The sequence below is a fragment of the Sciurus vulgaris genome (assembly GCF_902686455.1).
Source record: "Sciurus vulgaris genome assembly, chromosome: 2".
In the NCBI taxonomy this organism is placed as follows: Eukaryota; Metazoa; Chordata; class Mammalia; order Rodentia; family Sciuridae; genus Sciurus; species Sciurus vulgaris.
The window spans coordinates 192971812-192993090 of NC_136462.1; the positions used below are offsets into that span (position 1 = coordinate 192971812).

Here is a 21279-nt window from a genome sequence, read left to right on the forward strand (position 1 = left end):
GAGAAATCTCAAGAATTTATTGCTGTATGATTATCATCCCCATTTTGCAAACAGGGAAACAAGCACAAGAGTTTCCTCAGTTGGTGCAGATGACAGAAATGAATTTAGATCTTTTGTCTGTTCTACAAAGTATCTCAGAACAACTAAAAATATTAAGTGGTCAATCTCAAGTCAATGGAGCATAAACACCAATGTTACCATGTGCCTGAGATGAACCAATCATTATGTTTGAATAACAACTTCAGCCTCCTGGCAGCTAAGGTGAAAAGGGAAATGTGTTGGTTGTATCAGCCTATTTAGATGAAGAAAAGAAAGAAAGAAAAGAAAAGAAGAAAAAGAAAATGGAAAAGAGGATATACAGATATATGTCAGTCTGTTTGGAGGCATAAATGTTTTCCTGGCGTTGGCTCCAAGGACAATGACTGTGAGGGATATTCATGTGCAACTAATAGAAAAAAATGTCAAAACAGATGCTGCTCATTTCACTGTCCACAAAGTGGGAGGCAGCCTATGAAGTCACAGGCATTTCTGGGAGGCACTCAAATTACGAGGTCTTTTCTTTTTTTGGTCTTTCCACCTTTTTTTTTTTTTTTTTTTTTTTAAATAACATAGACGTTTGTTTTGTTTCTAGTGTTACAATCTAGAGAGCACTAATGCAGAGTTGGTAAGGCAACTTAGCTCTGTCCAACATGCAGGCTTGACCTCCAGGTACAAGGTGGTTGCTCCAGCTCCTGCCTTCAAACCTACCTCCCCGGCCAGTGAAACAAAGCATGCTCTCTCTCTCTCTCTCTCTCTCTCTCTCTCTCTCTCTCACACACACACACACACACCAAAAAGCAAGCATTCCATGTTGCTATCAGTTTGAATAGGCCAAAATCCAGATGCCAACAGGTCACACTCTCTCAGAAGGCTCCAGGGGAGAATTACTCCTTGCCCCTTCCAGCTCCTGGAGGTGACCAGCATTCCTTTGCTGAGAGCCGAGTCACTATGGTCCCTGCCTTGGCCTCTGCCTTGCCGCCTCCTCTTCGGTGTGTCTCTCTGCTCCTTCTCGTCTTCCCCTTACCATACATCTGATGCCATTTAAAGTCCAGCTGGGCAACCCAGGAGAATCTCATTTCAAAATCCTTCATTCGATCAAATCTCCAGACTTGACTATGTAAGGAGACCTTCACAGGCCACAGAATTAGGACCAATATGTTAGAGGCCCACTGTGCAGCTGTGTGACCTTAGGCAAGTGTCTTAACTCACTGAGACTCGGTTTCCTTATTTGTAAAACAACAGTAGCCACCTCATTGGGTTGTTATGAAGATTAAATAAATCACAAGGGCGCTTGGGAGGGTTTCAACACATGCAAGAGCTTTGTAAGTGGTGGCCTTTACTACGCTCAAGAGTCTTGGCTGGGATAAAGTCCATGGCCACAGATCCTTTCTTTGTCCTGTCTCTTCGTTGGCCTTGGGAGCGCCTGCCGAAGGTACTTGCACAGAGTAGGTGTTCAGTAAACGTTGAGTGCGTGCGTACCGCTGTGTGGCCATGCGGTGTTGCACAAGTTCTTTCTCCTCCCGGGTCCTCAGTTTCCTTCTGCCTCCCTGGAGCTTCTGGTACAGAAAGTCGTTCCTCCGTCTGGAAGGGCGTGGGGGTGTCGAGGCCAGGGGTCAGGATTCAGTCGCAGCTGCTCTCTCTGTGAGTCACTCAACTTGAGGCCAAGTGTCTAAATATTATGAGTGAGCCGGTTAGAGATAAGGTGGGGAAACATGGATTTGGCCGGAGCAACTGCAGCCCGGGCGCCAGGGCTGGATTCCCTGGAACTTCTCAGCAGGATGAGTTAGCGCTCAGCACCTCCCAGGAACACAGGGTGCTGACCTGCAAGCACGTGGGCGGCCCAGACCCCCTGCCGCGGCAGCTGGTGCCTGCTCCTCCTGCCTGTTCACAGGCGTCCAGTCCCATCCTCGGTGGAGAAACTGAGGCCCTGAGAGTGAAGGCCGTGTCCAAGTTTGTGCAGACAGACCCCGTCTGAAGAGGCTACCACCCAGGAGTCCTCGCTCCCAGGCCGGCAGTACAGGCGTTGGGGCGGGTACCAGGCATGCTAGGCCCAGGGTGAGGGAGACCAGACATGCCAAAGCCGGACGAGGAGAAAGGGTCTGTGCGCCCAGGACCTTGGACTCATTCTGAGGGGAAAGGAGCCATTGGTGATTTGAGGCAGATGAACAACGGGATCTGAGTGTGGTTTATGACCAGCAGTGTCAGAACGCCTACAGTGGGGACGGGGGAAGACGGTCAGTGCCCAGGGGATTCGGAAGCCTTTTAGTGAGTGCAGAGACCATCTGGTCTCAGACAAACCTGGTTTCAAGCCCCAGCTCTGCCACGGCTGTGTGACTCGAGGCCACTTACCGCACTTCTCTGAGCCTCATTTTCCCCTCCTCTAAAATGGAGACAATCTTAGCATTTGCCTCCTGGGGTTACTCTAAGGATTAGGAAAGATAATGTACACGAAGCACTGAGCATAGCTCGGAAGACCTTCCTCCCGCAGAACACGCTGGTTCTCAGCGAAATCCCTTGGCAGCAGGAGGGAGGAAGGAAGGAGGAGAGCCAGCATGGAGGCAGGGAGGCCAGTGGGGAGACCAGTGCAGGATTCCAGGGTGGAGGCCTGTGGCTGGGACATGGAAATGGCTCTATGCAAAGCCACGGGTCACTCTATGTGACCCACGGATGGGTCAGGCTCTATGCAAAGCCAGGTGGCGCCCTCCGTGGCCACACGGCCGAAGATGCTCCCTGGCCCTGGTCAGGGCAGGCGGCGGGCAGAGTCGGGATCTGCTGTCCCAGATCTGTGCTTGGCTGGTGCCAGGCTGGGTCAGCTGCCCTCCAGGGGCATCCTGCACTCTGGGTGCCTCAACCTCAACACTGTTGAATTGCCCTGGCCAAGTCCCCGTCGGGGCCAGTGGTGACTGTCGGCTGGACCCCTCCCGCTGGGGCCAACAGCAAGCCCCCTCCCAGTGGAAACAAGCTGAGGCATGTCCAGACACGGCCACGAGCTTCCTGGGGGCAAGGTCGCCCCTAGTTAAGAGCCCAGCTTTGTCCACACTGTTCAGGGGAGGCACCGGAGGGCCGGGGGGCCATGCCTCCTAGGCCACGGTCATCCGGCCAGGAGAGCTCCAGCCCCAGGCCTGACCCAGAGCCCCGATGTTGACCTCCACTGTGAAGAAGGGGCATCTAGGCAGTGGCACCAGGGTCCTGTGGGAGTGGCCTGGAGACCCCTGCATTGACTCAGACTGTGTGCTTATTGGGGTGGCTTGGGAGTGGCGATGGAGATTATGGGGGAACCAGATTCACCTGTGGCCCTAGGCACAGGCAGGAGGGATCAAGATGGCGCTGCCAGGAGAAGCTTCCAAGTCAGCTGGGCCTGGACGCCACTGCCAGGAGCCTCCCAGACCCTCCAGGAACTTCAGGCTAAATATTTATGCTGCTAACTCCTTCCTGTCTGCAGATGGAGGATTAGCAATAGGTACAAGAAATCTGGGGGACAGAACCCCGGGAAAGGCCAAGGGCCAAGTGTCAAAGATCCTAAGGAAGCAGTGAGACTCTGGGAATAACTGTCCCTCCCCCTGGGTTGGCATCGCGGCCTTGAGAGCGGGACCCTCTGCCACCACAGTCAGGTCCTCAGGGAGGTCTGGAATCTACAATGTGGTTTTGTTTTCTAAGACATTCAGAAAATTACATGTTTCTTTGGCCCCGTCTTCATCTTTGAACAAGGGAGTTGGAGCTGAGGGAACAATCAAGTCAAAAATCTTGACCGGAGAAGTCATATTTTTCTGGGGCCCAGAACACTTTGTTTACACAGATGTTGGCTGGAGGAGGCCCCAGGAGCCCTGGAGAAGGTGGATTTATGATGCGGGCAGCCTGGGGGGGTTGCGATGGAGGGCCAGATCCTCACAGGTGGGTCGGGGTGGGCTCCGCTCTCCATCAGACCCGACCGGCTCCCTCCAGGGCGCTCCTCCCGGGCCCAGCAAGGAGGGCCCCGGGGCTGCCGGACCATGTCACTGCCCAGGGCCATTTCCTGTCACAGTTCACCCCCAGGCCAGGATGACCCCAGAGCCTGCAAATCTTTGTGGGAGGACAGCGAGGAGCCTTGTGCGTGCTTTCTGCAGGAAATGGCGTTCCTTAAAAGGGGGTGAAAAATCATAGGTCATTCCTTAGATTGCGAAGGACAGCGGAGTGCGCATGCGCTCTCAGTACTGGGCGAGCACATGCTTCCCGTGTGCGCATGCTAGCGGCTGGGGGTGGGGGCACCTGCTCCTGGTGTGCGCATGCGCTCTCAGTGTGGGGGGGGGGGGGGCGGAGCGAGCCCATGCTCCCCGTGTGCGCATGCTCCCCTGTACGCACGCTCCCGGGCGCGCGATTTCTTCGCCTTCTTGGTCCTGCCACCTGCCTACGAAGTGTTGGGAGATGCTGGAGAGAGATGAGAAAAGAGAAACAGCAGGGCAGTGCCCTCGCCCTCATAGGATAAAACTGTCTCTGGTGATTTTAAAGCAATCTCTAATATCCAACCGCCTGGGTCTTGGTGGGAACACTAGGTCTGCGCAGGGCCGCGCTCACCTTGAGGTCACCGTCAGAGGAGAGCCTGACATGCCCCACGCTGCCTCTGGACCTCCGCTCTTGCTGTTCCTGCCACCTGGTCTCTGCTGGGCTCTGCCTGCTCTCCCGGACAGGGCGGCTCCACCGGCAGGGTTTGTGCCAGCGAGGATTCAGGGAATGTCTGCACCGGAAAGCTCTCTGAGGTGGCCTTGTTTTTGTGACAAGAGGTAAGGGCCCAACTCAGCGGAGCTGAGGGGAAAGCGACCTATCGCTGGACTGGGGACCGCTGTGATCACAGCCATTCTCTTGCCATTTTTCTTTAAACCGCATATTTTAATTTAAAGAAACTTACTTAAAGGAATACTGTTTGTTTTGGGTACCAGGAAAAGAACCCAGGGCACTTAGCCCGTGATCCACATCACCAGCCCTTTAAAAATTTTACTTAGAGACAGGGTCTTGCTGAGTGGCTCGGCGGCCTTGAACTTGTGATCCTCCTGCTCCAGCCTCCCAAGCAGCTGGGATTCCAGGCATGCGCCACGGCGCCCGGCACTTACTTGCTATAAACAGCAGGGAAACTGTGCACATAAATTCCAAAGGTGACCTCATCACATCCTCGCCAGATACTATTGCAGATGGAGATTCTGAGCCCGGCTGCCCTCCTCCTTAGAAAGGCGACTGGCAGGTGTCAGGAGGCGTTGGAGACAGACCGGTTCCGACGGAGGCCCGCCTTCCCTTCCTGGTCCCCTGGGACCCAGAAGCGACTCCAAAGCTCCAAGAGAGGACGCAACGGGCCTGCGGTGGCCAGGCCTCCCCCGCCTGCTGAGGCACCTGACCTGGGGGGCTTTCCTTCCGCTGAGCCTCCGAGGCCCTCCCGGCCTTGTCCGTAAAATGGGGAAACAGTCCACGCCTCACAGTCCAGAGTCGCGGGGCTCGTTTGTGGGAAGCAGGTGAACAGTGGCACCTCGAGGAACTGTGGCCGCGCTTGGCGGCTTGAGCCCTCCCGGGCTTTCCCTGATCGGTGTCCTCAGCACCCCGGCCCAGGGGCAGGCAGAGGCAGAGGCCAAGGGCTTGGCGGGGAGCTCCCCAGGAGCAGCGAGTGGGGTCTGAGCCCGGGCAGCCTGGCGCGGGCTGGGGAGCCAGAGGCCGCCATGGCTGATCGCCTCCGCCGCCCCACAGGCCGCACCCAGCGGGCCTGGATCCATCTGCCCGCTGTGCCTGCCCTCCTATCCTGCGCTGGGGACGCGCCTCTCCACTGCAGTTCTGACCTGAGGGACACAGGGAAGGGAGTGGAGCTGGCCCAGGTGACCCTGAAGTCAGGGTCACGATGACCCAGTGGTTTTTCTCCAAGATCAGCTTTTTAGGATGAAGCCCTCGCCACCCCTCCACTGTCCACCCACCTCCACTTGCCTCCCACCCACCCACACACTCCTCTGTTGTCACTCATCCTCCATCCAGCAGCCACCGCCCCCTCCGCCAACCCCTCCATCCACAGACATGCTGCTCCCTCCCTCCCGCCCGCCATCTGTCCATCCAGCACATTGAGCGAAGGCCTACTCCCTGCCAGCACTCTGTGGGTGAGGGACAGCGGGGACCAGACAGGACACTGCCAGCCCCACCCTCCCGCATTCCTGCTTCGCCCTGTCCCCGGCCGGCAGGACCGCTCTCCTGGGAGACCCAGGGCCTGGGGCAGCTCCAGGGGTGGCGGGGCGGGGCGGGCTGGGGCCTCAGTGAGGGCCTCTGCCAAGCCACAGCCCTGCTGGTGGAGAAAGTGAAAACCCACCACCCGATTCCCTCTGGGACTGAAGCCAGGCCCTGGGGCTGGGGTTGGGGCCTGGAGCCCTGGAAGGGGTTGAGGTGCAGACATTTCTGAGGGGGATGGAGGGGCATGAGCTGGAGGGCCAGCCTGTGTGTCCCGTCAGGCCCTCGGAGAGCGGGGGCAGCCAGCCTGTGGTCTGTCGGGAAATGCGGCGGTTTCCAGGGGATGAGCCAAGAACCTGGCTCCTCTGCCAGGGGACACTGGGTTCCAGGGCCTCAGGCACCGTCTCCCTCCTCCATCCTCCTCCAACACTGCCCCAGCCTGTACCCACTGGTGGGCTGGGCACACCAGGGGACAGAGGCCACGCACCCATCGAAGCCTCCTGTGTGCCCCAGGGTGGACTCGGGCCCCTTGCCGCGGTGGGCAGTTCCTGCAGTCGGCAGAGGTGCCAGGACCCCGCCACGCAGCACACACCTCGCTGGCTGATGCAGGCGCCCCAGGCTCCCATCCGTCCCTGCTGCCCCGTCCTCCAGGGCCTGGGTGGGCTGCAGCCTCTTCCACTTCCCCAGCGGAGGCCGCTGCAGTCCCAAGCCCACTGACCACAGCTCCGTCCCGGTGACTTGCTCACTAGGATTCGTGACCCACCCCACCCTGCCGCCCACACCCCTGTGTAGTGGACACTCACAATGTCCCTGTTTTACAGATTTGGCAATTGAGGTCCCAGAGATCAGGCTCCTTAATCCAAGGTCACATGGAGGGTGAGCTGCAGGCACCCTGGAGGCCATCTGGCTCCAGAGCCACATGTCACCACCCGTTTAGTGGGAAATCAGCCACCAGGAGTGGGACCCCCACCCTCTGTCCTTCACCCAAGTGACCACAGGGTTCTCAGGAGGAGGAAGGAGCCACACTGGCCCAGGCCTCACGTGTCACTCCTCCCGGTGGCTCTGTCCCCTCTGCGCAGGTCTAGCCAGCCCCGTAGAGAGCAGACTGCCTGGCTCCTGGGTGACCCGGGCCTTGTGTCGGGAAGGCTATGGCTGCACAGGGAGGTGCTGGGGCCACAGACCCCTGTCAGCGATCGCGGAGGCTCAGGTGCGGCCCCCACCCCTCCTGTGTGCCTAGAAGTCACGCCCTCTCCAAGTCTCCCCGGCCACCTCTTTTCCGGGCGCCACCAAGCTCAGTGTCACTTAGTCCTCCAGGTACGAAGCATGACATTCAGTCCTGCGAAGGAATGAAAGCAGCCATGGGCGGGTCTCTGGAGACCAGGGCTGCAGACCAGCCCCCAGAACAGGCGGGACCAGAAACCATCGCGAACGCTGGGTGGGGACCGTGGCAGCCACTGGCCACTCAGCCCTGGTCACTCACACTGCCAATTCGGATTTCTCAAGCGAAACCAGAGATCTTGAGTTTTACAAGAAGTTTCTCAATCCTTAAGTGTTGGTAACTAATTTTAAAACGTTCAAGCGCATCTGTGGGCAGGATGTGGCTGCAGGCTGCTTGAGACCCCCGATTAGGCTGACCTCTGGTGGCCCGGATGGGGAGACTAAGGCCCGGAGAGCGGGAGCCACCACTCCCGGTAGACAAAGCCCCGAAATGGGAAGGGAAAGGGTGGCCTTCCTCTAGCTACTGCCTGGGCTCAAACCCCAGGAGGCAGCACAGCCTTCTCCAGGCCTGGCAGCTCCAGGTGTGGGGGGCAGGGCGTCCCTCCCGGAGCACGGAGGCCTCCCTGCCCTGCCCGGAGCAGGCAGTACCAGGCTCTGACATCCTGCTGGCCTAGGAGGGGAGGGCGGGGGAGGGACACTCCCTGCACCAGGGGCTTGGAAACCACTTTAGCAGGCCTGGGCAGAGGGAATTTAAAGTCCTGCTTCTGGAGAAACAGTCTGATGCCCTGCTGGGCCCTCTGGCCCAGAGCGACTCTTAGGACCTTGAAATGCATTCGTTGATCAACTCCTGTTGCCAGGCCCATTTCGCCACCTGAAGCCCCCAGCACCTCCCTGGCCACCTCCTGTCCCCACTCACTCTGCCCAGCTGTGCGGGGCTGCCCTGCCACGGACTGAATACACCAGACACTCCCACCTCAGGGCCTTTGCACTTACCACCTGGCTTGGCTTCCATCATGAAGCATGTGGCTTAGACCCTCACCTCTCTTAGGCCTCTGTTTAATTGTCATCTTCCTAGTGAAGACCTCCCAGCCTGTTCACCCGTTAGAATTTCAGACCACCCCCAGCATTCCCTCTGCTCCGGCTGGCTTTATCCCCCCAGCCCTTCTTATCAGGTGACTGGCGTGGTCTGTACTTGTCTGCTTGTGTCTTTGGTTCCTGTTGCTGTCACAACAAACTGCCACCAACTGTGTAGCTGAAAATAACGCAGACTTATAATCTCACACTCCTGGAGATCAGAAGTCAAACAGGGGTGTCGCTAGGCTGAAATCCAGGCGTGGGCAGGCTGGCTCCATTCTGGACTCTGGGCAGATCCATCTCTTGCATTTTCCAGCTTCTTTAGACCCTCAGCGCATGGCTCCTTCCCATCTTCAGAGGTAGCAGAGGTAAGTCTGCTGTCCTGTGTCCCAGGCCAGAGGGTTACTTTTTAGCTACTCCGCTGTACGTGACTGCATAGTTAGGAAGCTTTTCCTTTAGGCTGCCCCTCGCAGAGGGGCAGCCTAAAGACTGTCAGTCAACCTTTGCTGGAACTCGGAGCTGTGTCTCTCCTGGATATTTGCACCGGTCACCCTAACGTTCTGGTGCCGAAACCCGGGAGGGGCTCCATGGTCATTGCCTGCTGGATCTCCCCTCGCGGGGATCCAAGCCGCCTTGACTGTGCCCCCTCCTCCCTGGCCCGTAGCCACCTTAGGGTGTTTCTGCCTCTTGCCATTGCGACCCCCTTGCCCACCACGGAACCCGGCTCTTGACAGCCTTCCCTCTCCTGGTGGTGAGTCCTCGGAGCTCTCCTATGGTGGCCCTGAGTGCGCGCGCCCTCTCGCTCTCTGTCTATGAAGATCCCAGTACTGGGTCAGGATCCCCCTTGGTTTTGGCTGCGGGCCTGTCGGGGACGGTGACGACCCTCACTGACGGTCTGCTCTTACGTGGGAAACCAGAGAGGTTGCGGGGACGCCCCTCCTCTCCTGTGTCCCTGCTCCAGGCTCCCGAGGACTCTTAGCCATGGGCTCGGCCGATCTCAAACTCAGCGAGCCCCACGCCCTTGGCTGTCTCCTCAGACCCCTTGGGCCTCTCCATTTGACTCCAGAGCTCAGAGCTTGCCCCAGTGTAAGTTGGCTAACGCCTGCACCTGGCTGGAGAATGGGACTTTGAACCCCACCACCCAGCTTCTGTCACCGCGGCGGGACGTGGGCAGAGACTCCTCTCCTCCTCGCCCGCCCCCTGCGCCAACCCTGCTCCCCTGCGCAGGTCCCCCTCGCTGCTCTCCCTTGACCTCTCGCCTCCCAGTCCTAGACTTGACCTCTGCTGACCACGGTCACTCTGCACTCCCTCGACCTCCACCCAGGCCCCTTCGTCTGCTTGCCCAGCCACAGCTTCGTCCCCTCACGGGGACACACGTCCCTCATCAGGGGCCATCCTCCCCGTGGTTCCCGGCCCTCGCCCCTCCTTCCCTCGACCTCATCCACGTCCCCACTCCCGCCTCCTCCTCCTCCTCACTCCCGCTCTCCTGGGCCCCACGCGTGGCCCCAGCAGCCCTCCTGCCACTGCGGGAGGCAGTTGGAGCCGAGGGCACCATGCCCTTCACGTGCCAGCTCATCCACAACCTTCCCCGACTCAGAAACGTCTAGGTCCCCATGTGCTGATCCCGATTCCCACCGTGCTGATCCCGATTCCATACTGAGGAGTGCCAGTCCCTTTCCCAGCCCTCCCCTGACGCAGCAGGGTATCCGCACCAGTCTCTCTTCCGCCTTCTTCCCGAGGAGAGAAGGACTGGGGCCACCGGGCACCTGCAGGTGACGGTCCAGTCCAGGTTCTCTCCCGTCCCTCAGAGGCTCCTCAGCGCCATGCTGAGGTCGGCCACGCGTAACAGGCCTCCACTGCAGCATCGAGGGGTCTCCTTCTGCCCCTTCCTCGCCACCCCACACCCTTAACGCGAGAGGCCTCCGCTCAGAATGTCCAGCCTCCCTCCCCTGGTTTCCTTCCGCAGGCCCCGACATGAACAGCCCAGGCAGCCACCCACCTCGCTCCCGCCTCTTCCCGCCAGCCCCGTGTTCCCTGCACACACGCCACCTTGCTCCTTCCTCTGACCCGAGTGACCCGCCTCCTTCACCCTCTGCCTCCACACGTGCCCCCCACCCCCCGCCAAGTTCGGGATCTGACCCATCCGGCTACTGCATCTCACCATGCGCCATCTGCATGTCCCTGAAGGACCCCTCCTCTTTCCCAGGTCAGCCTCATACCCAACCTCCCGGACCCAGCGGAGGGCTAAAAGCCACCATAACAGATGGCGAGATGCCTTCTTCTCCATCCTGCACATTCCGACTCACAAGGAATCTGCCCCTACGCGAATGACCTGGATGCTCATCACTCCCAACAGCTCACCTGGACAGTCCTCCCCAGGGATTTCGAGACATTTCCTCGGCCGGGCACTCGCTACGGCTCTCTCTTCTCTCCCTGTCACCCAGTCTTCTCCTGCAGTACGAGGACATCTCCTCTGCAGTCCCACCCCGACGTCAGGCATGGACCCCATCCCTCTACTGGCCAGGCACCCCACTGACTTCTCTCTAGAGAGATCTCTCGTTTCTCTTCCTTACTTCTGTTCTCTTTTTCTGTCCCCGGCACTCCAAAGTGTCTGGCTGTGGGCAATTCCAGGTCCCCAGAAGCCGGGGCACATGGGCTCTCCTTACCTCTGCCTGTGGTGCTCCCAGGGCGCCTGCCCTTCTCCAGCCTGAGGCCTGCACGATCACCGTGCCACGGATTCCCCCACAGGGTGCGCCTCCCTCGACGGGGAGAGAATAAGCTCCAACGCAAGAGCACGTGCTTCCAACACGTTCACACAGCCACCCCAGGGAGTCACTTGCCCAAACTCCGTCCCCCTCCCAACTGTAAGAGTAGTGCACCCCTGTGCAGTATACCACCCCTGACCCTCGGAACCCGCTTTGGGCCTCCACCGTTAAGGCTGGGGTCCGGAGAGGTGGGCGGGGTGGAGATCCAGCAGGAATAATCAAACTTGCTAAGGCCTGCGTCCAGCCGGGTGACAAGCCCATCCACACCGCAGCTAAACCGTCACAGACACTGGCACGCCCACACCCAGACCCTCTGCTCACGTCTCCCGGCACAACCTTGCCACTCCTCCGCAATTTGAAGCCACCCTGTACTTGTGGCCTGCGTGGCTCCTGCCCACGGCTCCTTGGTGGCAAAGCCCATCCCTCCACGGACGGCCAGTCCAACCTCTCCTCGCCCCTTCCTCCCGTACCTCCTCGGGACCTCTCCACTCCACACACTGCTTTGCTGCACCCCCCACCCTGTCCCTAACCCGCGGTGCTACCTAACGGTTCCCCATGCCACACAGCCTGCAGCGTCACCCTGCCGCTCCAGAGCCAACCCGGCACCTTCTTCCTCTGGGCAAGCTCCATTCTTCACTGCCTGACACCCCTCGTCCCACCTTCTGCCTCCCTGTCCTCCTCACAACTTCTGAGGGGGAGGTCGAATTGGCTCCGTCCTCCCCTCTGGACTCCACTTCAATGTCCCAGACAAAAAAGCGACCATTGCCCCAGTGCTCCTTGGTCGGGCGTATTGGCAGAGCGGGCAGCAGGGATAGGCACGGCCACCGTCTCTACGGTGAACTCTCCCAAGGCCTGAATGAGGACTTGGAGTGCGTGGCAGATTCCCCAGTCTCTTCGAATCCAAGGCGCCTCCTCAGCAATGCAGTTCCCCAAAGTAGGAGAGCCACGGGCTACTGACGCAGAGAAGGGAGCCACCTGTCTTCTGAGGAGAGGACACTGTCTCGGCGCCAGCAAGTCTGCACTAGTCCAAGGAAAGATAGCCGCACTCCAGGAGGACATGGGGAAACGCCCCCGGGAACCTTCTGGGCCAGACTCTCCCCTTGCTGCTCCCGTCGATGGGCCCTCTCCTTACACACTGCTCTAGTTAGGGCCTTGTCTGGTCAATTGCCTGAAATTTTTTTTACAAGATTGAGTAAAGGCGGTTACTAATCAGACTGTGAGCCAGCGCTTCATGAGCCAGTCCAGCCCCCCCTGAAGTTCCGGCCTAAAGCCTTCTCTGCCTCTCCCAGTTCAGCTGGAAGCAGCCACAAGGAACCACGTCCCTTATCATTATAAGACAGAAGGCCGGACTCAGGTCTGAAGGCCAAAGTCACTCCATTTTGAAAATCAGTACCTGCCCACCCAGCATGACCTTCCCATAGGCCCACCCCAAAGAGCCTGTAAGTACCAAAACCACAGCGAAGACATCACCTAGTGGTCACAGGGCCAGAGGGTTGCTTTTAACTAGTCCGCCGCTCGTGACTGTATTAGGAAGTTTCCCTGCCGCTGCTGTGCCCGGCAGAGGGGCGGCCTGGCAGGCCCGTCTGTCATCAGCCGTGGCTTGAACTCAGAGCTGGGTCTCTGGGGATGTTGGTGCCAGCTACCCTGACGGTAGGTACCGAGTGTCTGCTTCCTCCTGTACTGTGAGGACCTGTGTGGTGACACTGGGACACTGGAGGGCCCGGGCCCATCTCCACACTTGACAGTTGCTTAGCAAACACTTCACCAGCAGCCGTATGTGCCCTGTCCCTGTGACCTGTCACGGTCCCAGGCGCTGGGGCTAGGGCCTCTGGGGCAGGGGCACGATCCTCTCTCACACACACCTCCACTTCAGCTCCGGCAGGGCCTGTGGCTGGCTGCTTCATGCCCGGTGGCGGGCTTGGTGGGCGGCTTGGTGGATGTGCCAGACGGTTGCATGGTTGGTGAGAAGAGTGTGGTGGCTGGAGGAAGGGAGGCAGGAAAGGGGACTCAGGTGCCAGCGATCCTCTCGTCTTCCTGATGTGGACACAGTGGCTCAGAGAGACCCCACATGCCCGGGGGCGACCTGTGCCTCAGCCCCTGGCCTGCTCCGCCTCCTGCCCCTGCCCCACATCATCATGCTGAGCCCACAAAGAAGGGTTGGCCTGGGGGCCCCAATCCCCCGACTCAGCTCCCAGCGTTCCTTGAAGGAGCCCGCCCCCCGGGCCTCCAGCAGGCCCTGGCCTCCAGCAGGAGAGAGGGCCTGTGGCTGTGAGCTTTGAGGGGTCATCCCGGCCCCGAGCAGGCTCCAAGCACCCTCCCTTCCTGAGCGTCCCACGGCCCAGCCAGGCAGAACATGGACAGCTGCTCTGGCCGTGCCAGCCACGGTCACAGCTGACCTGTCTGCCCGAGGGGAGGGTTGGACACCAGGCAGCTGAGCCCCACTCCCGCCCAGTCCTGCGTGTCTTCAGGAGCAGACAGGCCTGGGCCCAGGTTTCCTCATGCCTGAAAAATGTTCCACCCCAAAGAACATGAGCACAGGAAGGAGAAATGAGTGTGTCACAGGCGGGGAGGGTGAAGGCACGCAGAGTAGCAGCAGAGACTCTGCACAGAAGGCCCCTCACGAGGAGGGACCCTGAGGGAGCGTCCCACACATGGGATGACACTGCTTCAGAAGGGCGTGCATGCCGCCAGGGGCAAGTGCCATGGGCCCAGGTGTCGAGGACAAGGGAGAAACTACAGCAAAATACAGCAAACAGAAAGTCAGAGCTTCCAGACGCGTCAATGGCACTGTGTTAACTCAACAAACACAAGGACCCTGCTTCACTCTTGGTTTAAAAAAAGCAGTTCTTACTGACTGCAGTTTTACCACCGACACGCCTGCTTTCCTCTACTAGAGTAACAAAAACCCCAAAGCTCTTGATACACAGTGTCGCCCAAGTGGTGGGGAAGCCGGCACGCCAGCCCTTGGTAGGCAACCTCTATGGCGCAGGCCAGCCATCCGGAGCACAGCGTGGATGCACAAACCTGCCATGATATCTGACTTCCAGCAATTTCTCCAACAGATATACAGATGCACAAAGATATTACATAGAGTCACCACAGTCTTGTTCTATAATTGCAAAAAATAAAAAAAAGCAGGAAACACCCTCGAGGTCCATGCCTACGGGAACCAAGGAAGCCAGCGAGGGCCCGACATGCACCGCGGGGACGGCCGCCCGGGCTGTGCAGGGGATGAATCAGGAAGGTCACAGACGTGTTCAGTAGGGCACCAGGTGGAGGCCCCGCCTGCAACCCCTGACTCAGGAGGCTGAGCAGGAAGGCCACAAGTGCCAGACCGGCCTGGGCCATGTCGCGAGACCCTGTCTCAAAATAAAAAATACAAAGGGCTGGTTTTAGCTGGGTGGCGGAGCGCCCTGGGTTCAGTCCCCGGCACCCAAAGAGCAGACAAGCTCGGTGGGAAAAAGCGAGCGTGAGCCGCCGGGTGCGCCCTGCCTCTGTGTGACGGAGGGTGGCGTGGCGTGGGCCTGCGCCGAGGGGACTCTGGGTGCAGAACCCACACGAACCACCACGCCTGCCTTGGGAGGGTGAACTGAGACCTGGCAGGCTGGAGACAGACGCAGCCCCACGGCCCCCGTGTCTTGCCGCTTCCGTCTTTCACTTCGTCGTTATTCATGGCTGAGCCGCCGAGGACCCCACCCAGGCCTCGCCCGCGCCCACGTCCTCCTGCACACGAGTCTCATCTATGTTTTATGGACATTTTTTAGCTGGGAAAGCAACGCTTACTTATCACAAAACCCAAGGGATGAACTCCGATCGAAAGCCACGGTCCCTCAGCTCTCCCGACCCACGCCACTCGCAGCTCCCAGACTTCAGAGGCCTCCCAGCTGCCCGCCGGCCCCTGCCCTGTTGGAACTGTCGTTTGGCTTGAAATCAAACACAAAGCCTTTTTCTTCCTAAGCCGCAAGGAGCAGGGGGCTGTCCTGTGAGGGTGGAGCCGGCAGGGCGGTGGCCACCGAGACAAAAGCAGCCTGTTTCAGGGCAGTGTGTCCCAGGTGAACTGACAGGACAAAGACCAGGGGGCAGCAGGAGGAAGCCTCTCCAGGAGGCCCGTCCAGGTCCGCACCGGGTTGATGTGGGCAGGAGCGGGGCCCAGACAGGCAGATTGGGGTCCTGGGCACCAGGAGCAGGTGCAAGGGCCTCAGGTATTAGGTGCTGGGACCCTTGAGGTCAGAGTAAGAGCAATGGATGGAATAGTTTCAAAAGTTAAACCCCAGGTCTTGTGTTGTTCTGGAAACTATGTTCACTGCTGTGACGTTTGGAGGGAGGTGATAATAATAATAATTAAAATTATAATAACAGTGGCCCACACTGCAGCTCTCACCAGAAACCACGTGCTTTACACATGAGCTCACTGGATCTCACAAACACCCTCTAGATAGGCGTCGCCATCCCGACTTCACAGGCGAGGAAAGGAAGAAGGCACAGAGAGATTAAGTAACTTGCCCAAGGCCACACAGCAGTGTGAGACAGAGGGCAGGTGTGCCATTGAGTGAAAAGGAGGTCCTGACACCCCAGGGTCCCCACCCGCCTCCTCTGGCCCCCTGCTGCTGCCTTCTTCCCCTCCCCACAGTCCCTTCTGTACCAAGCCAGGAAGAGGGCTGAAGTCCAGGCCCCACTGCCCTGCAGCCAGTGCTAAGGCAGCAGAGATGGGGCGGGCGAAGGCTGCCAGGCCCCACTGTTAGGAGAGCCCCTTGCCCTTGCCCGACCCTCACTGCCAGGCCTTCTTACCCTCAAGGCTGGGAGCCCACCCTCGATGAAGCCTCCAATGGCTCCCTCACTGGCCTTTGAGAAACCTCTGTGTCCTGGACAGGCCGAAAGCCCCAGGCCTGGTCCAAACCTCAGCCTCCTCCTCCTCGCCGCTCCCCACATCCCCAGCGCCCTGGGCCTCTGCAGCCTGCTCCCTGCCCTCCACTCCACTCCACCTTTCCCCAAGCCCTCCCCGCTGGGCTGTGCTCCCTCCTGACGTCCCCCGCCCAGAGCCCCTTGCCCCAATTCAGCTTCTCTTCTTGTCAGAAAGGTTTTGACAGTGTCCCCAGGATCTCAGGAGCTTTGCCGAGAGCTCAGCGTGGGCTGGAGCTTCCTCTTTCTTGGAAGTGCCAGGTTTGCAGACAAAACAGGTGAAAACCCTGTCCAGCCTAAGAATAGGGGACAGAGTGACCACCCAAGGACACGTAGCCCCCTCACTAAGTGTGACGTTCAGAGTTTCCAGACTCGGGGTCCAGAGATGGCTTAGACAGCAGCCGCTCTGAAGCACTGCAGCTAAATCAACCTGCTTCTGAAAGTCCCTCTGGTGCAGCCGCATCTGTCCCAGTCAGTACTCTCTGCCTGTCAGCCAGGGGCCCACATTCCCCTTCTCTGAGCACAGGGGACCCCGAGGGTCTCTGGATTCCTCCATTTCTCTCCTGGCAGGAGGGGCCTGTGTAGGCCCTGGAATGCAGCAGATCCGGGCTCCCTGTGGGTGCGGTGAGTACACAGCAGACCTGTTACCGCTCAGCCCTGCTGTGCCCTCTTGGCTCCTCCCCCAGAGCAGGGGGCACAACCCTGGCGCCAGGCGTGGTGGAGCCCAGCCGGGTGGTCCTGAGGAGAGCTGCTGAAGGAAGGAAGGAAGGGGAGGAAGAAACAAAGTATCCAAATGTCTCTGAGGAAGAAACAAAGTATCCAAACGTCTCCGCAGCACCCCGCCAGATTCCTTGCCAGCCTGGGCATCTCCCTTCCCTCCTGAGCTCTCCATTTCCAAGGCTGCTCTGCTCTTGGAGTTGATCCCCAGTCCAAGGTGTCCTGACCGCTGGAGGGTGTCCCGCTCAGGAGGGGTGCTGCCTCGTCCACCCTCTGTGGGCTGCAAATATTTGTTGGATGGAAAAGGAGCAGCCACGGTTGACTGCAGTGCTCACTCCCGCCCAGGGAAGAACCCCGCACCCAGCCTCCCCTTCTTCCTCTCTATGGGGGATTTCCTGGTCTTTAAAAAAACTTTTTTTTTTTTTTTTTGTATTTTATTTAGAGACAGGTTCTCGTTGACCTGCTTAGGGCCTCGCCAAGTTGTTGAGGCTGGCCTCGAACTTGAAATCCTCCTGTCTCGGCCTCTCCAGCCTCTGGGATTACAGGTGGGCACCACCCCACCCTAAAAACCTTGTTTCTAAAAAAATCAATCGCAGACACAGCACCACTATAAAGAGTGACGACTTACGAGAAGGCCACACACCGCACGCCCACTCCCAGGCCAAGAAACACAGCCCTGCCCACCCCCATGGCGGCCCTGCCAGAACCACCCACCCGCTCCCTCCCTCAAGAGCAACTGCATCCTCTGTTGTCCCCCACTGGTGTTGACCGTCTCATGGCGGCTGTGTGTGTCCTCGTCCCTTTTTGAAAGCTCGGTGACTTGAGTCCATTCCACTCCTCCTCCCGCTCTCTTACGGATGATCTGTTGCCAAACCTGGGTGGTGGCCTGCAGGGTCCCGGCTCCGGGTTATGCTGTCCTTCTACCTGCAGGACTTCTGGCTAGAGGACGCTGGACCCAGATGCTTCATGGTGGACAGTCCCCAGCTCAGGGGTGGTGGGAATGGACCGAGGCAGGCCAGGAGTGGGACCCGGGCCTGCAGACCCAGAGGCGGCCGTCCAGACTGTCAGGAGGCCCTGTGGCCTGAATGCACTCAGACCCACCCTCCCGCTTCAGGAAGGTTCCGAGGGGCAGCCAGCTCGTCCTGGGGAAGCTGGTGAGAGAATGGCCTGTAATTTCAGTCATTTTCTTTCCTAAAATGATTTCCCATCTGGAAATGTTTTCTAAACCCTGCCCAGGAAAGAGTTGGTGGCTCAGGGAACATTGTGCTATTGCAAACAAAATGAAAATAAATAAAACCAAGGATCGGATGCTGGGCTCTAGAGGCCTGGCTGAGCACCAGCTGTATACTCTGCCTCCAGGGCCTCTAGCAGGAGGGGCAGAGGGAGGACCCCCATCCCACCCTGTGCATGGACAAGGGTCTGGATTCAGGGCTGGGAAGGCCCAGGGGAGCTGGGGAGAAGGGTGTGGCCTGGGGTGGAGGGTGCCCAAGGAGAGCAGGGGCCCTGGTCACACAGGCGTCCCTTCCTGGAGGGCAGCCTCCTGCCGGGCTCTCTGCAGCTGCTCTGAGCATCTCAAGGAAAAAGGGCCCTTGCAGCTCAGGTCTTGACTGGCCAGCTGTCCTGTCTCTCCTAACAAAGCCCTAGCCGATCTCCAACGTCAGATGGGCCAGAGCCAGCGGCTGGCAGAACGTGGTGATGTCCTTCGGCTCCTGTTACCTTTGCTTTTATACAAGTTTTCCACATTTGCTAATGATGTAAAGTGTCCTTTGTACAGAAATAATCTAGCCGCCTTTTTAAAAAGATGGGTGGGGAGTCTACTTAAAATATGTATTAGGGGAAGCAGAACAGAGACGGCACAGTCTCAGAGCTGACCGGAGTTTGGAGGTGTGGACTACAGATCAAAGGGGCTGGGCTGGGACTCCGGCCCTGGTGCATGTGGCCCGTGTGATCCTGGGTGAGTCACTGGCTCTCTGAGCCTTTGTTCTCTGTAAAAGAAAGGCAAATGCTGCTCCTCCTCCGGTGGTCCTCTGAGGATTCAGTAGGTGCTGGGGAAACCCCGCGCCAGCACGTGAAGGACCCCATGACCTCTCTCATCCAGTCAGAACCCACGCAAATGTCCCTCCCTTCCCTCCTTCCTTTCTGTGCTGAGAACAGAACCCAGGGCCTCATGCATGCAAGGAAGTGCTCTACCCTTGAGTTACGTCCTTGGCCCTTATTATTTCTATTTGGAGTCAGGGTCTCTCTGAGTTGCACAGGCTGGCCTTGAACTTGCAGTCCTCCTGCTTCAGCCTCCCCAGCCTCTGGGACCATAGGTGTGTGACACTGTGCACAGCTGTCGGGCTTTCTTGAAAAGCAGCAAAATGTGGACCCGCCCAGAGCAGGTGCAAGTCCGAAGCCCACGGTCACTCTGGCAGGGCTGGTCTCCCCTGTGCCAATCAAAGTCCCGGGGGATCATGGATAGCCCTTGAGGTGCTGCAGGAGGTGGAAGGCCACCCCCTGGGCACAGCAGCACCCTGTGTGTTCTGTGCCTGCTGCTGGTGGTGACAGGAGTGGCACCTGCTGCCTCTGCTGGTCCCCTGCCCCCGTCCTCCACGCCTCTGGAGCCAGAGTCTGCAGCGGGCTTCCTGCAGCACCCTGGGACTTGCACCTCCGGTTCCTCCTGCCTCCAACCGTCAGACCCTGGCCCCCGAGGCTGGGCCTTCTCCCAGCTCCCCGCTGGTTCTCCGGTTCTCCTGCAGCCCTGGTCCAGGAGCCACCGGCGAGTGTCGGACTCTGCGCTCCCCCTGCTGGTCGCTCCCCGCAATGACAGCCCTTCCCTCTGCTCCCCCAGAGGCGGCCAGAAGGGCACCTCGCCAGCTCCCAGGCCCTGTGCCACCTGTGCCCCTCTGATTTCTTCACATAAGATGGGGTAACAGAGGCTGCCTCCCAGGATGCATGGCCAGTGTCCTTTCCTCAACACCAGCACTTAGTGAGCACCTACTGGGTGCAATGGCTGGGACATGAGCCCATCCCTTCGGGGCTTAGAGGGTGGGAGGAGGGAATGTGACTGAAGACGCTCTCTTTTGAGCGCCTACTGCTTGCCTCCACAGCCGCCAGAACCATGGCCATAATACTTGTTCAACTGCGTTCATTTACTGAGCTCCCACTGTATGCCCAAGCCCAGATTTAGCTGGAAGTTTGTGTGGACTGGTGCATTTGATGCTGTCAAAACACAAGATGGGTACTATTTTTACTCCTGTTAGGAAGCTGAGGCCCAGAGAGGTTAACTACCCTGTCCAAGGTTGCACAGTTTATAGGAAGTGGAGGTGGGACTAGAACCCACAAAGCCGTAGCTTGAGGCAGGGATATTTTTAGATTTAATCTTTATCATATTTGTTTGTTTTTATGTGGTGCTGAGGACGGAACCCAGTGCCTCACCCTGACAGGCACGCGCTCGTCCACTGAGCCACGACCCGCCTCTGGGACTCGCCTGCTGGCACCAGCGCTGCTCCTGTGCAGACCCCTCTGCCCGACGCCTCTGAATACTGGACCACGCTGGGCGACCGCTGAGGACACAGCTGTGACCAGACAGACCCAGGAGCGGGCCACCTGGAGATGGACAGGGACATGAAGTCCACAGCGCCGGTGCTTCTTGCGGCTATAGAAACAACGAAGAGGGAGGGTAACGCGGCTGGGCGCGTTCCCGCTTTAGATGGAGCCAGCCTCCTGCGTCTTGGGGACAAGGAAGGTTCTGAGCCCGGGAGGCCCTTGCCTGACTTGGGCTCTCACAGGATCCCTCTGGTACCCTGCGGGCCAGACCGTCGGGGACAAGTGTGGACGCTGGGGCCCCAGGGAGAAGGTGAAGGTGGCGGCCCAGGTGGTGGCGGCTGGGGGAAACCGAGTCACAGTCCGGCTCTGTCCTGAAGGTGGATGGGCCATGGGCGACAGAGGGACTAGGCAGCTCCCTGGAGGGGCTCTGGGGAGATCTGAGCTGGGCTTCAGACGCGCCTGCTCTGAGACACCTGTGGCGTGGACGTGGGGTCTGGAGTCTCCAGATCAAACCCCCAGGGTCGACTGCACAGGGACCAGTGGCGACCACGTGTTATCGCGATGACGGGGGGTTAACAGCCCAGGGTCGCGGGAGGGACAGTGCCTGATCCCGCGGCGGCAATATCTGTGCAGCCACCAGGTGGCGCCAGGCCACAGCGTTGAGGACCAGCCCCCAGCCCGGCTCCCAGGCCTCTGCCACTGGCTGGGCTGAGACCCACCGTCCTGGAGGCAGGGCCTCCATCCTTGGCCTTGGCTGCTCCATGTCTGAGGCACCCCTCCTGCCCCAGGTGACAGGCAGAACCGTCAGAACACGGACACTGCCAGAGCCGGGCCCAGGACCGTGATCCCAGCTGCTCTGAGGCCGGGGTCG

The 21279-nt window shown here is 59.1% G+C and overlaps 2 long non-coding RNA genes across 2 annotated transcripts; one reads left to right on the top strand and one right to left on the bottom strand.

Annotated features, from left to right (window-relative positions):
• LOC306653935 lies at positions 1-8477 on the bottom strand. The gene is made up of 2 exons (XR_013761841.1): positions 8419-8477; positions 1-2249 (listed from the first exon to the last, which is right to left on the bottom strand). It is a non-coding gene; the product is annotated as an uncharacterized lncRNA (long non-coding RNA).
• A 155-nt stretch (positions 8478-8632) lies between these two features.
• LOC306648619 lies at positions 8633-15859 on the top strand. Its single transcript, XR_013760398.1, has 3 exons — positions 8633-8867; positions 10706-14517; positions 15528-15859. It is a non-coding gene; the product is annotated as an uncharacterized lncRNA (long non-coding RNA).
• Positions 15860-21279: the final 5420 nt, after the last annotated feature.